Genomic DNA, 16,271 nt, shown 5'->3' with positions numbered 1-16,271 from the left:
ACCATGGTAGTAGAGGATAGTTAATTAATTGACTATTAATGCATAAATATTTTAAAATATAAATTAATTGGTTCAAATAAACAATTTCAAAGAAAACATTTAGCAAAATTTAATATTCATCCACTACCTTTCATGCAAACTCCATTCTAATTTCATGGTAGAGGATAATTAATTGATGGCCTATTTATCCATAACTAATTAAAACACACATTATAGAATGGAATCAAAATAAATATTAAATGATAATTAGTAGCCATGGTAGAGGATATTTTACACATTAGAAACAATTAAAATCTTACGCATTCACCTACATGCAAACCCTAGTCACATAAAGAAAAATTGAAAAAGAAAAAAAACAAAATCCTAGATCTAGATCTAGATATAGGGTTTCATGACACATGCATCAAACTTCACTAATACTACACTAAAATCAACAAAGATGTACTAACAAAGGGTGCAATCTTACTTCCCTACCTAATTTACCCTAGTATAGTGAAATTAGGGTCCAATTTCACTCATAACTAGCTCAAGCTCCATGGAAGAGAGAGAAAACCAAAAATCAAATTACTCACTAACCAACGAATTAAACTTCAAATAAAGAGTTGGAGAAGCATTTCCTTACCTTTTAGAGCCTCCCACTAAAAGATTTGAGATCAAAAACTCCCTTCTTAGTAGAGCAATTTTAGGATGAGCCAAAGGCCTCCCAACCTTTTTTTTGTAGAAGAGTCTGTCCTAAGGTGGAAGAAGGGTGGCTGCTATTTATTTATGCGCCATCAGTAGGGGTGGCTGGTGATTCAGCCGCCCCTACAGTCGAACAGCAGAGGCGGCTGGTAACAGCCGCCCCTACAAATGGGCACTGCAGGGGCGGCTGGTGATTGAGCCGCCCCTACAGATCAGCCCCAACTGTAGGGGCGGCTCAGGTTATCAGTCACCCCTATAGTGCCATCTGTAGGGGCGGCTGGGCTGGGGGCCCGAGGACGCCCACTGTAGGGGCGCCCCCAACCCCAGCCGCCCCTACAGTAAAAATGCCCTCGTTCCTGCTGTGCGAATCTGGCGTAGTATAATTAACTAGTAAACTTATTTAAGCAGCTTACGAGAATTGCTAGGATGAGCAGATCACTCTACGATTCTTACCGGGATGGTCGAATGAACAATAGTACTTTGGTTTCTTTCTTTCCTTTTCTTTTGCGTTGAAAGCCTAGAAGCTTACTCGATCAACGACCATGGTGGCTTATCTCCCGTGTCCAAGTTCTCGTAGGTCCTGCACTAGCAGATCTAGCTCCCGCCGCGAGTTGCCACCTTCGCCTATTGCCTCCGCCATTCCGGCAGCGATCTCCACGGCGCGCGCCCTCATGCTAGCGTCAGCCTCCCCGACGACCTGAGCCAATGCACGTGCGAGCTCGTCGGCTTTTGGGACCATGCCAGACCAGCCCCAGCTCACGGCCAAGCCGACACGCGCTTCCTCCATGACCAGCTGAGCGTTGAAGAACTGGTCGACCGCCATTGGCCATGCCAGCATCGGAACCCCGGCCGTGCAGGCCTCCAGCACCGAGTTCCACCTGCAGTGTGTGACGAAGCAGACCACCGCATGGTGCCACAGCACGGCCACCTATGTAGGGCACCCGCGGAGCACTAGCCTGGTCCCCGCCGCGGCCGCGTGGTCCTCAAACCCATCCGAGAGTGTCACCATCGACGTGGCCTAGACGAACGGCGTGCCGCTGCGCTCCAACGTGGCAGCGAGCGCCACGGCGTGCGGCGGTGGCGGCACCATCATGGTCCTGAAGCTCACGTACGCCATCGACAAGTCCGAGAACACGTCTAGCCATGCGTTGATGTCGTGGGCGGCGAGGTCGCCTTCGCCTGCGCTAACCGATGGGGGTGCTACCGGTCCCACTACCCAGACGCTCTTGTTGGCCAAGTCCTCGAGCGGCTATGCGTCCAGGTACTTCCACTCGAGAGGATGGCAGGTATTGCACACGAACACTGCGCCCTCCATGTTCCAAAGGAAGTTATCCTTGATCGCCTCGGAGTGCTTGTCGTGGCCACCCTCTGCGTAGCCCCTGTACATCTGCGAGATCTGCCGCCATGGGAAGGACGACGCACCGGGTAGCGCCGGGAACGAGACAACATAGCCGCGCCCAACGTCACCATCGGGTGGCCTTGGCATGCGTCAGAACAGCGAGTGCGTGGCGGCCGTGGCGAGCATGCCAGACTGCGTGAAAACTAGCCACAGGATGTCGACCTGCGCCGCGTGTGGCTGCGTCCACCCATAGAAGAAATCAGAGATCATGGCTACGACGTGTTCGTCTACGGCAACGTCGTGCTCAGAGCTGGAGCGGTGCTCGTAGGGCGGCGGCGTGCACGTGGAAGTCGGTGCCCACGGAGGTCTAGCCCGACATGTCGTGGTCAACAATGGAGGGGAAGGAGAACGACCGCACCAAGGAAGGGTGCTCGGCAAGAGCGGCGCGAGGAGGTCGGTTGTGGCGGGCGTCTCAACAATGGTGAGGAGGAGGCAAGGTGGAGGAGAGACTGCATGTGGCCCTACGCGGGGTACGGGGACTAGTAGCACATCCGGCGCTCCGGTGGTGTTGCTGGTGCTAGAGGGGCTTGCGTGGCGGCCATGCGCCGCATACTGTGGCTGCGGTCGTCGCGTGGGTGGTCTGCTACAGCTTGTTGTGCACGGTTGGTTCAACGATTATCGGTGTAGTCTGTGGTGGATGCTTGTACTTCGTCTTACTAGCCGTATTTTTTCCAGGAACGAAAAGCATTTTTCTCTCTCAATAAATTAGTGTCGACACTGAATTTTTGTCTTCGTGTCGAGGACACACGCAGCAAGCCAGAAATGACCGCTCGATGGAGCAGATCCGCCTGGCTTCAGTGCAAGGGTGGTCGATCCTGCGTAATCCTCCTGAGACGTGCCAGTCAATTTGATCCTACAATTGACAAAGAGAGAAAGCTTATTAGTAATTAAGGGCGAAATGTGCCGGTGTTGCCAGACAGTCCCGAATGTACGGCTCTGAGAGCCGATATGAGAGGAAATCGACTAAATAGTCAATCCCAGCATATTTACAAAAATGAATCGATTAAAGCTCATGGGTTGTATAAGAAGGATCGGTTATCATTCAGGATAAATATTATTTAAGCAAATATTAATCAATGACAATAAGATATCAATGATGATTGGTTTATACTGAGCCAATGATTACAAGTAACCGAACTACTTTTATTTAAAGAAACAACTCACACCTCTTAATCATTTAATAAAGGTAAATCTAATGAACATGTTAGATCCCATCTATCGCCATGACCAGGGGCATGAGGCAGAATCATGTAGGCCGTAGAAACAACAATAGACTCGATGACCCTAACTCATTACTAATATCAGTGAGGCATGAGGCAGAATCATGCAGGCCATAATACCATAACAAGATTATGGGGCTAACACATCTTTCAACTTATCTCTACTTCAATGATCTCATAATGTGAGCTATTCATGAAAGCATTTGATATCGACTAAACAGCCAATTCAGGCATAGCGCACAGTTAAGGTCATGCCTTCTCAGGAGAGGGTCTACTAACTAACGATCCCCACTCCATGGTGTCAACAGTGGGGTGAGAGGCAGAATCCCACAGGCCATGATGACGGGCCATGAAACGGTTTTTATTAATGAATAGATCTACTCAAGATCGGACATGCCTTAACCGCACGCTATGCACGATTAAGATTAACGCAAAATAGTCGATGAAAAACATAACTCATCGTTTAAGATGTAGATTAGATTAGTTTTAGATTAGCAAACGATGAGTTAAACAAGATATAAGGCCGATTCAAATCAATCTCAATCGGGCAGAGTAATATTGTTGTAATTAGATAAATAATGAAAGTAATAAGCAATATCGGTAACTTAATTAATCTACCAAAGACTGCCATACCAAGGTAGAGCCGATAACTTGACCTTGATCTAATTCAAGCAGTGGAGTGTGAGGCAGAATCACACAGGCCGTACTTGAATTAGATAAGAATCGATAACTAGCCTATACCAGAGTCGTAGTGGGGTCGACCGGATCGATGCAGCCATACGAACAGAGGTATAAACCATGACGGTTTACAGACAAGCAGTGGAGGTCGACTAGAATAATGTAGCCATACTCGCTGAAGAACTCATCGAGATCTACTCTACTACTCCTAAGGGGTGGCCAAAGCCAAAAAAAGTAATTGACTTTGTATTTGATTGATTGATTGATCTTTTACAAGAGCCGGGGTTTGGTATTTATACCCAGAGTCTAAACATGAACCTTACTCGAGTACGACTCAATACAATCTTTGTTATAATGAAAATATTCCTAATTTAAGATAATTTGGACTCTAATCTTTCCCTTTTGTAGAGTCCAATATGTATCTTCTTGGTGCCATCTCGATGTTGAATTCCGATATTATGTACCGGCCCTCCAGTGGTTTCTTCGGTCCTCGAACATTTTTGCTCTTCGCCGTTGTGGTCGCCGATCCAGAGGGCTACATATAAAAAAATAATAAATAAATATCTTTTGTACATAGAAATATATACAATATTCACATATATAATATTTAGTATATATACCTCGCCTGTATTTTTTGCAAAACATTTTCTTGCTCATTTTCAAGAGCTAGGTATTGACTTCCGTCATCAACATCCTGCTCACCAGCATTGGCAATAATATTCATCATTTCTTCCTCCATGTTGTCTCCCGGGGCAGCCATATCTAACAAATTTAACAAAATTTAAGTCACATATATAAACAAGTCATATATATACAATAAGTCATATACAAATTTATCTAAGTCACATATATAAACAAGTCATATATGTAAACAAGTCATATATGTACAATAAGTCATAAACAAAATAAATCTAAGTCACATATATAAACAAGTCATATAAACAAGTCATATATAAACAATTCATATATTAAACAAGTCATATATGTACAATAAGTCATATACAAAATAAATCTAAGTCACATATATAAACAATCAAGTCATATATAAACAATTCATATATGTAAACAATCATATATGTCAACAAGTCATATATGTAAACAAGTCATATAAACGATATTCGCCCTACGAGAACGACGAATTCGCCTAGCGAGAACAACAATTCGCTCTAGCGAGAACGACAGGGAATTCGTCGTTCTCGCTAGGGCGAATTCGTCGTTCTCGCTAGGGCGAATTCATCGTTCTCGCTAGGGCGAATCGTCGTTCTCGCTAGGGCGAATCGTCGTTCTCCTAGGGTATACAACAACGGGGCGCGTTGCTCCGCATATACAACAACGGGGCGGCGTTGCTCCGCATATACAACAACGGGGCGACGTTGCTCCGCATACAACACAACAGGCGGCGTTGCTCCACATACAACACAACGAGGCGGCGTTGCTCCGCATACAACACAACGAGGCGGCGTTGCTCCGCATACAACACAACAAGCGGCGTTGCTCCACATACAACACAACGACGGCGTTGCTCCGCATACAACACAACAGGCGTTCCTCTGCATATATCACATACAAACACATATCGACGTACGTAGGGGTCGGCGGTGACGATCGATGTACGTGGGGGGTCGGTGATGGGCGTCCGGAGGCGGTGATGACGAGGCGGTGTCGGTGGCTGGGGTGGTGTCGGTGGCGGAGCGTCGTGGCCGGCCGGGCCGGGTGGAGTCGTCAGGGCCGCGCACGTGCATCAGTGGTGGTGTGGCGTCAGGGGCGGTGTGGCGTCGGGGTCAGGCGGCGTTAGGGGCTGGCGCGGCGTCAGGGGGCGGGCATCGGCGGCCATAGTGTGTGTCGGCCAGTCGGGGCGGTGGGGCGTCGGGGCCGGGCCGGTGGTCGGGGCGGCGCGTCGGAGCGCTTAGTCGGGGCGTGCGACGTCGGGGGTGGGCGCCGGTGTGCGTGCGGGCGCTCGTGAGGTGCGGCTCGGCGCGGATCGGACGGCGGCGGGTCTGTTAGGGCTTGGCTCGGCAGTGGGGAGGAGAAGAGAGGGGCCGGGCGGCGCAGAGGCTATATAAGGGAGAGGACCTTTAGTCCCGGGCCACCACCAGCCGGGACTAAAGGCCCTTTAGTCCCGGGCCCTGTTAACGCCCGGACTAAAGGTCGCACCTTTAGTCCCGGCTGGTGGTGGCGCCCGGGACTAAAGGTCCCGGCTGGTGGTGGGCCCGGGACTAAAGGTTTTTGGCGGGCAGCCAAACTGCAGTTTCGCTGCCCGCCAATTCATTAGGATTTTAATATATTTCTTTTTACACAAATGATAAAAGGATAGTTAATTGCACAGAAAATTAAATAAAAGACATAAAAATATTTTAAAAAATATAGATTCTATTTTGCTTTATTGCACACAGGAAAATTATGTGACCTAAAGTTTTAATTTTTTTAACAAGTTTTAAAACATAATATTGTGTTTAAATTACTATTTCGATAATGCCAAAAATATAATGTTTAATTAAATTCAGAAAAACTCTTGTGTTTCGACTGGAAATTTGTTTTCACATCATTTGAACGTGACATTATCCCACCAGCAAACAAAAATTTGTTTTCACATCATTTCAACGCGACATAATCCCAACATCAAACATAATTTGTTTTCACATCGTTTCAACGTGACATAACCCCACATTCAAACATAAATTCACAATTATTACATAATATCTCTAATACACACTATTGAACATCAATATATATATATATCAAGCGGGCACAGTAGTGAACTTCTTCTTGACGTATGTCCCTTGGTTAGATCGCGCCGTAACCATGGAGTGTCCTCATCGTTTAGCTGGATGCTAGGGTTCTTTGTTCACTGTGAAGGTGAAATTCGGTCATCCTTTTCATAATCTTCTGACATGTCTGACTTGTCTTCGATTCCGACGATGTTTCTTTTTCCTGAAAGAACTATGTGGCGCTTTGGCTCATCATTGATTGGGTGGGTTGTCGTTTTTCCCTCTCTTCGGTTTTGTAGACATATCCTTGACATAGAACACCTGAGTCACATCCTTCGCAAGGACAAACGGTTCGGCCTTTGTACCCAATATTGTTGTGGTCCACTGTTGTCATTCCATACTGGTTGTCGACTACTACTACGCCGCCTCCAGTCGTCTTTACCCACTGGCACTTGAACAAAGGTACCTTCAAATGAGATGCATAGTCCAGTTCCCATATCTCCTCTATGCGGCCATAATATGTTTGCTTGTTCCCACTAGGGTCGGTGGCATCTATGCGGACACCACTGTTCTGGTTGGTGCTCCTTTTATCTTGTGCTACTATGTAAATGTATTCCCATTTATCTCGTACCCTTTGTATGTGAGGATATGCCACGATGGCTGCCTAGCCAACAATACAACTCCTCATCAATACTCTCATCACCCTGACATTCTTTTCGCAAACCAGTCGCTGAAAGTTTCCATGTGCTGACGCGTAATCCATGCTTCAGACTTCCCTGAGAACTCAGATCGGAGGAGGTTCTTGTGTGTCTCGATATACGGATCTACCAAGGAGGAGTTCTATAGAACTGTGTAGTGTGCTTTATTGAAATAATCATCACCCTTACCATATATGTTTTCTTCCCTAGTGTCCCCTTTCCACTTAGTCTCCCCTCGTGTCGCGATTCAGGAACACCATCGGGTTAATATCGGGAATGAAGTCAACACAGAACTCAATGACCTCCTCTGTTCCGTAGCCCTTGACGATGCTTCCTTCTGGCCGAGCACGGTTATGACATATTTTTCAGGACTCCCATAAACCTCTCAAAGGGGAACATGTTGTGTAGGAAACACAGGACCGAGAATAGTAATCTCCTTGACCAGATGAACTAGGAGGTGTGTCATGATATCAAAGAAGGAAGGAGGGAACACCAACTCAAAGCTGACAAGTCATTGAACCACATCATTCTGTAGTTTCGCTAGATCCGTTGGATCGATTGCCTTCTGAGAAATTGCATTGAGGAATGCACATAGCTTCACGGTGGCTAGACGTACATTTGGCGGTAGAATTCCTCTTAATGCAACTGAAAGCAATTGAGTCATGAGCACGTGGCAGTCATGGGACTTTAAGTGTCCAAATTTCTTCTCTGGCACATTTATTATACCCTTTATATTCGAGGAGAATCCAGATGGTACCTTAAATGCTATCTAGGCATTCAAACAAGCTGTCCTTCTCTTCTTTGCTAAGAGTGTAGCTGGCAGGACTTAAGTACTGGCGTCCATCATTTGTCTTCTCTGGATGCAGGTTGTCTCGTTCTTTCAAACACCGCAGGTCTTGTCGTGCTTCAATTGTGTCCTTAGGCTTCCCATACACGCCCATGAAGCCTAGCAGGTTCACACAAAGATTCTTCGTCAGGTGCATCACGTCGATCGCGCTGCGGACCTCTAGGACTTGCCAATAGGGTAGCTCCCAAAATATGGACTTCTTCTTCCACATGGGTGCGTGACCGTTGGCGTCCTTCGAAACAGGTTGGGCTGCCAGGGTCCCTTTCCAAATATTACTTTCACATCATTGACCATATCGAGGACGTCCTCACCAGTTTCGGTTGCGAGGCTTGGTCTGGTGGTCTGCCTTACCTTTAAAATGCTTGCCTTTCTTTCTTACGGGGTGATTTGCAGGAAGAAATCGTCGATGCCCAAGGTACATGACCTTGCGACACTTTTTCAAGAATATACCTTTCATGTCACCGAACAGTGCGTGCATGCATTATATCCCTTGTTTGATTGTCCTGAAAGATTACTTAGAGCTGGCCAATCATTGATTGTTACGAACAACAATGCTCACAGGTCAAAGTGCTCCTGCTTGTGCTCATCCCACAACGCGTACACCTGGCTTGTTCCACAAAAGTAGAAGTTCTTCAACTAGTGGCCTCAGGTACACATCGATGTCGTTGCCAGGTTGCTTTGGGCCTTGGATGAGCACCGGCATCATAATAAACTTACGCTTCATGCATAACCAGGGAGGAAGGTTGTAGATACATAGAGTAACAAGCCAAGTGCTGTGACTACTGCTCTGCTCCCCGAAAGGATTCATACCATCCGTACTTAAAGCAAACCTTAAGTTTCTTGCGTCACTTGCAAACTCGGGGAATTCGCTATCGATTGCTCCTCCACTGGGACCCATCAGCAGGGTGTCTCAACATATTGTCTACCTTAACGGTCTTCTTTGTGCCATCGCAACAACTTTGCATGGGTCTCTGTTTCTAAAAAGACGTTTCAAGCGTGGTATTATAGGAGCATACCACATAACCTTGGCAGGGATTTTCTTCTTGGGGGACGTTCGCCCTCAACTCACTAGGGTCATCTCGCCTGATCTTATACCCGCGACGCGTGACATACAGGGCATGCATCCAACTTCTCGTACTCCATGCCACGGTAGAGGATGCAGTCATTAGGGCATGCATGTATCTTCTGGATTTCTAATCCTAAAGGGCAGACTATCTGTTTGCTTCGTACGTAGTGTTGGGCAATTCGTTATCCTTCGGAAGCATCTTCTTTTGGATTTTAGCAACTCCGCGAATCCCTTGTCAGATACACCATTCTTTGCCTTCCATTGCAGCAATTCCAATGTGGTACCTAACTTTTTCTACCCCCGCATCACAAGTTGGGTATAACAATTTCTTGTGATCCTCTAGCATGCGGTCGAACTTGATCTTCTCCTTTTCACTTTCGCATTCTCTTTGTGCGTCATGAATGGCCTGACCAAGATCGTCAGCGGGGCTCCTCCTCTGCCCCCACGCCTCTTCTTCAGCGGGTTTCTCCTTTGCCCCCACCTCTTCTTCAGCTTCCCCCATTGCAGTATCATTGAAGGGCACCATATTCAGCAAAAATGTCATCATCGCCCCATTGTTCTTCTTCACCTTCTTCCATTAAAACTCCGGTTTCTCCGTGCTTGCGTCCAACAAATATAGTTTGCCATAAAACCCGACTTGAACAAGTGTGAATGAAGAGTCTTTGAGTTAGCATATTCCATCGTATTCTTACATACGGCACATGGGCAGCACATGAAACCATCGCGTTTGTTTGCCTCGGCCGCACGTAACAAAGAATGCACGCCGTCCATGAACTCTTGTGAGCGACGATCAACATTGTACATCCAATGCCGACTCATCTGCATTACATGACATAAATAACCGTATTAAAACCTAGAACATAATTAGTTAACTATACAACATGCATACCACCACAAAAGCTATAAATTTAAGAAAGCCTCGCTACAATGTAGACAATCCCAACTACCACTATAAACACTAAAGCTAAAATGCACTTCAGCAGAACAAGGATTTCGCGACCAATCTCAACTAAAACAAACAGATTTCCCGTTTGTTCAACATCTTTGGGCTTCTTTGGCTGGATCACTGCATCATTAGCCACCATATCTGCCTGTTGTGCAAGATATTTTTGCACGAGTTCAACATATTTTTCCTCCCACTAGAAGCCTAAACATCCAGTGCCATCCCACTGAAATTAAAACATAAATTAGAACTTTAATCACAACCATCATAAAAATAGGTATAAACTAACCATAGTCATTAAATACGATAAAATAACTCACATTGCGATCCGGACACTTGTAGAAAATGCGACCCTTGTTCGGACCCCTCCTTCTTCACTCGGTACTCCATCATAATCTTCGTCTCATCACAACACTTGCCGCATGCAATGAGTGGGAGGCCCGGCCTAAGTCGCTTTGGGAACCCATGAGAGGCCGAGGACCCGGAAGCCGTTGCCATCTACTCTCTATACTCATTTTTTAATACACTATAAATTTCTCATTTTATAATCAAATAAAATTAAAAAAAACTCTAAAATTCTCTATATCTCTAAACAATAAAGTGTGCTATGCATGCTACAAATGAACGGTGAATACTAGTTTTTAATAGCTACTTTAACCTTCCTTAATGTAAATATGCAAACTTTAAGTGATTTTGAGCTCAATACAAATGAAAAAAAACCACAATAAAGAACCATATATATATAATTATATATAGTGAACAAAATGAGATAAGACAATGGTGAAACATAAGAGTTTGAAGTTGGTAACCTTTAGAACCGAAGAATCGACGGAGGAATCGAAGAAATCGACGGAGAATCGAAGAAGAATGGATGGAAGAGCGAGAACACTGAGCTCTCGGGCGGGCTCGGGGAGGAAGAAGCCGGACGGTATATATAGGGTGGACCTTTAGTCCCGGTTGGTGGATCCGACCGGGACTAAAGGTATGTTTTCAGCCACGGGCCACGCCACCAGCCGGGACAAGAGCTTTACTCCCGGTTGGATCCACCAACTGGGAGTAAAGGTCGACCTTTAGTCCCGGTTGGTGTATCCAACCGGGACTAAAGGTCCCCTGCCACAACGACCTAGCGCAGGAGCCGTTGGGCAGGGACCTTTAGTCCCGGTTGGATCCACCAACCGGGACTAAAGGTCTCTCTAGTCCCGGGCGCAAAAAATGCCGGGACTAGAGCCTGATTTAGCCTTGGATCAAGGTCTGTTCTCTACTAGTGGAGGGGCAACCTTTTTTTTCTTGTTTTGCAGAGTTCCCGGTCTTAGCTTGAGATGAGTTTTTTTTGATGAATTGACTAATGAGCAAGTGGCAAGTTTGTTATTGGTCAACTGATCTAAGCGTGGGAACGTGGAACATTTCAGCATTTCACACGCACGTTCAGAATGGAATATCTGAAACTACACCTTCATGGATTCTGTCTTCACAAATTTTCAACACAAACCAGAGCAGAGATGTCAGCAATGACTCTAAGAAACTGAGCTGATCTCTGAAATTAGTTTGGTGGAACTTTTACTTGAACTTAGTTCTGAACAAAGATACCGATGAGTTTTCCTAGTAACTGGTCGTGGCATTTCATGGCGTGTACATGCCATGGCTTGAAATAAATTGGCAAATTGATTATGTGCTCTTGTGTGGTATTTGAGACCTGACAATAGCCTCTGAGCAATATCTGTTTCACATCATGAATTTTCAGCCTACATGCTTAACTAATTTGGTCAGCCATTGCAGTAGATTCTTGAGAGATTAATGGCTAGTAGAGCTAGAGCTGCAGCAGCAGTAGAGCAAGAGGCAAAGAGCAGCAACAGAGCTAGAAAAGGCAGGGTTGCAGATCAGAAATTAAAGTAGAGAAGATGTAGCAAGAAGATGGAGGATTGGAGGACAGAAGCTTCATCTTCAGGAAGGAAGAAGGGACCCAGTGGCAGAATCTGGTGGCGCTTGGCTGCTGCAGTGGTTGAGGGATGGGAACTCATGGTGCTTGAGGAAAGGTGCTTGGCAAAGGCAGGGACTGGAGCTGGTGGAAGCCTCCTGGTAGCAACATGGGGGCTGGTGGCGACTATAGGGAATGTTGCCACCCTCTTGGGCTGCTGGCTAACCGTGTGGGCTTTGCCACCCATAACAGTCGGATAAGAGTTACCAAACAGAAAGCAAAGCACACCTTATGATTATTTGCAGAACAAGCTTCAGGAGTAAAGCATGATCTTCTTTTTTAAGAAAGATACTCAAGCCTGGAAAACTAATACCCATATGCAGACACATAAGGAAGCTTATGCTTGTTATTGTAGAATTGAAGAACCAAAGCCACAAATATCTAATGTAGAACTGTTAATAAATGCTCAAAACATTGCAAAAGTAATCCATGTATCAAACTGCGTATATATTCAAAATCTTTGTTGACTGTTCATGAGACAAAGCAACTGTGACTCTGAGTAGCAACCAAATTGCAGATTATAATGTAAACATTTATCTAACACGTCTCCATATTTAAAAATTCTGGAAAAGGTAAGTACAACTGTACAAGTGAAGAACCTGCAACATGGCCAGCTGAGCTGATAGTGTAGTTGCTTCTGACTAGAGAGTATGTACTTTCCTTTCAAGCTCTGCAATGTAGCGCATCTTTCTTTCCTTTGACCTAGCAGCTAACTGGCGGTTTGCCAAAATCCTAAAATATGCCATGAAAGTAATTACTTGGTCACTGGAGCAAGTGATCTAATTACCATAACCAAAATACAACTGTACAAGTTTGTTATAGATTACAAGCTGACAAAATGTTACTGCCCCCACTCCAAATGGTACACAAATTTTTCTTACTGCTTTCAACACTAGAGCAAATCAATATTTGCCAATTATTTGCTAGATCATTCAACAGAGTGCTTTCAACTACTACTACTACAAGTACTACTACTACTACTAGTACTACTACAAGTACTACTACTACTACTAGTACTACTACTAGTACTAGTACTACTACTTGTACTACTAGTACCACTACTTCTACCACTAGTACTACTACTTCTACTACTTATACTACTTTTTTTCTTGCATCTCTTAGAACAAGGCACGAAATGTTGCGAACATCAAAGAGTGCATCCCGATGCCCGTGAATGATGAGCAGCCATCCATGGAGAGCAAGAACTAGATGACCAGCTTACTCAGGAGCAGTTCGATAACGAGTTAGAAAAGGGTCTAGAAGTGATGCTTACTCAGGAGGACCTTATCGATGATAAGGATCCAGTGGGGGGAGCCTAGAGAAGAGAAGGCTGGAGAGGATGCCCAATGCGAAGAAGGGGATCGATGATGACGACACCTCATTAGGGGGAATATGTAAGTCCCGATGATCCTTTCCCACGAGAACCCAGACGGAGGCCAACGGAGGACGAGTTGGATAAGGATTTTGATCCGAGCGACGAGGTACGGATAAAGCCTTAGTAGCTTGTAAATTTGGCTAATGCTATGGCTTTATGTTACCTCTGCTAACACTTTTGACCTTACGGATACACAGGTCGTCCCTACTCAACCTCTGAAAAGACGACGTCGGCCTCCGGCTCGTCTTGCCGGACAATACGTAGCGGGGCAAAGGAGATCAGAGGAAGGAGCCACAGATACTCACAATGAGGCCTCCTGCTCCACAACCTCAGGACACAACCACGACTGAGACTACCCAGCCAAAGAGGAAATCAAGGGGGATTAGAAAGCCAAACCAATATCACAACAAGGCATGCTATGTGATAACTGGAGGTCGGTCCGAACGGGCAGATCCTTGAGCCATATACATACAGGGCGAAATTCCGTAATCACATCGGGTTTGTAGTTAGAGATAAGTTGAACCCAGCTATCCGTGGCTGGAATCTTGTACCTATGAGCCAAAAGGTAGACCTACGGGAGAAGCTGAAGCAGAACTTTAGGTTTCCGGAGGGAACACACGAGTTGGTACAAACAAATGCTTTTAAGATAATGGGGCAGAGCTTCCAACGTCGGCGGTCGGATCTGAACAAGAACTTTATCCAACAGAAGTTAACTCCTTTCCACGAGTATGGCAACATAACTCCTAGTCAATGGGAGGAGCTCGTGGCTGAGAAGACTTCAGAGGCATCATTGGCCCTTAGTGCCCGTAACAGCGAGCAAGCGAAGAAGAACCAACACTACCCTCGTCTTGGCCCCGGTGGCTACGCTGGCAAGCAAGAGGTCTTGAGGCCGAAGCTGCCGGGAATACGGAAGTGCCGAAGTTGAAGCCACGCCTTAAACAGTGGATATACGCGAGGAGTGTCAATTCATCTGGTAGTAGCCTCAAGTTTGCTAAGCCAGAGACCGGAGAGGTAGTATCAAAGATACTGAAACTTGCTGAAGACAAGGAGAAGGGCGCATTCAACCCTTCTAGAGAGAGGGACGAGCTTACCGTTGCCTTGGGAAACCCCGAGCACACAGGACGCACCAGGGGGCTAGGGAAGAGGATGTCCTGGAAGCACGGATTCATAGAGGAGAGGCACATGTACAAGAAACATGGCAGTGACCGAGAGTCTAATCTTGAGCGCCAAGTGAAGGCTCTAGTTGAAAAGATGTTGGTGGAGAAAGAACTGTCTACGATGGAGCCACAGACACCAATGGGGCCGCCCGGAGAACTGGCGGTAGTTGGCAGCCCTCCAGATGTTCCTAGCAGTCAAGGTTCCAATGCAACCGGAACCCCCGTCGATCGCATACGGGCGCCAACCAGTTGCAAATTGGTGGTTCCGATGGGCAGGCAAAACGTGGTCATTGAGGTGGCAACGGGCGTTGCACATCCTCCGGGCGGCATGTGGCACAATAGGGACATCCCGCAGGACTACACTCGGGTCGAGGTGCATACCGTGAAGCCCAAGTTCATGACTTGGAAGATAGAACATCCCTATTCCCGAGGGGCTCGTGTTACTCGGAGACGTCATGAACTAGTTCATCCTTTGGCACAGACGGGACATTGTATTGACCGAGTCTTTGCCAACTCCGAACTGAAGTTCATCCTCTAGAGCGACCCGTCGAGGACGGGGAGGTATACTCACCTGGTCCATGACCATGACCACCACACGCTAGAGACTTCTCCACCTCGTACCGAGCAAGGGCATGATGACATGCCACATCCTTCTCCACCTCATATCGAGCATGGGCATGATGACATGCCACGTCCTTCTCCTAGCTCATACCGAGCAAAGGCATGATGAGATGCAACATCCTTCTCAACAAGCGCAGTCGATACATGAACAACAAGTGTCTCATGAACAAGCAATTGCCTCGTGAACAGCTAGATATGTGAAGAACAAGTGGCCCATGGAGCAGGTGATGCACAAGTTGACAAGGAACTGTTCCAGAAATGGAAGCTCGAGACAAAATCCCAATCAAGATAAGGCCATCGTATGTGGGCATTAATGACTGTCTCATCGATGCACAAGTGGATGGCCCATGACCAGTTACAAGCCTGAGAACCAAGTAAAAGAATTCAGAGCACTAGCTTCTGAGGAGGGCACCACTAGCAAACTGCATAAAGGGTTTAACAAGTATCCAGCTGTTGATAACCTCAAATGGTCAAATGATTGCCCGGATAAATATGAAAAAGGCATGAACTTCCTACCAAACCTGAGTCATACAGTGCTTGCCATGTGGAATGAGAAAGTTCCACGATTGGTACTTGCGTGCTCAGATAACAGAACTAGAAATCTTACAAGCATGGATCCCTGTCTGGCACATTTGGAGCCCCAAGTGGGACAAATTGTCATTGAGTTTAAGGATATCCAGGCATGCTTCCACCTCGGACGAATAGAAATGAATCTAATTCGCTATATGGTGCCTGTAAGTCCTTGCCCTCTCGATATGATATGAATGTAATCTTTTGAATTTTGTTGTAACTAAGCCCACACCGTGATTTATAGAATGCAAGCAGACTTTGTGAAAAAGAGGCCAGCTCTAAACACGGGTATATAGACCCTTCACCTATAGCATCAATAAATTTTAATTACCC

The 16,271-nt window shown here is 46.1% G+C and overlaps 1 pseudogene; it reads right to left on the bottom strand.

Annotated features, from left to right (window-relative positions):
• Nucleotides 1-1,231: 1,231 nt before the first annotated feature.
• Nucleotides 1,232-15,126, bottom strand: LOC136526065 (UDP-glycosyltransferase 89B2-like; annotated as a pseudogene).
• Between the last annotated feature and the right edge of the window lie 1,145 nt (nt 15,127-16,271).

This window comes from Miscanthus floridulus, chromosome 19 (genome assembly GCF_019320115.1).
Source record: "Miscanthus floridulus cultivar M001 chromosome 19, ASM1932011v1, whole genome shotgun sequence".
Taxonomy (NCBI): domain Eukaryota; kingdom Viridiplantae; phylum Streptophyta; class Magnoliopsida; order Poales; family Poaceae; genus Miscanthus; species Miscanthus floridulus.
This window is presented reverse-complemented; position numbering and strand designations above follow the sequence as displayed.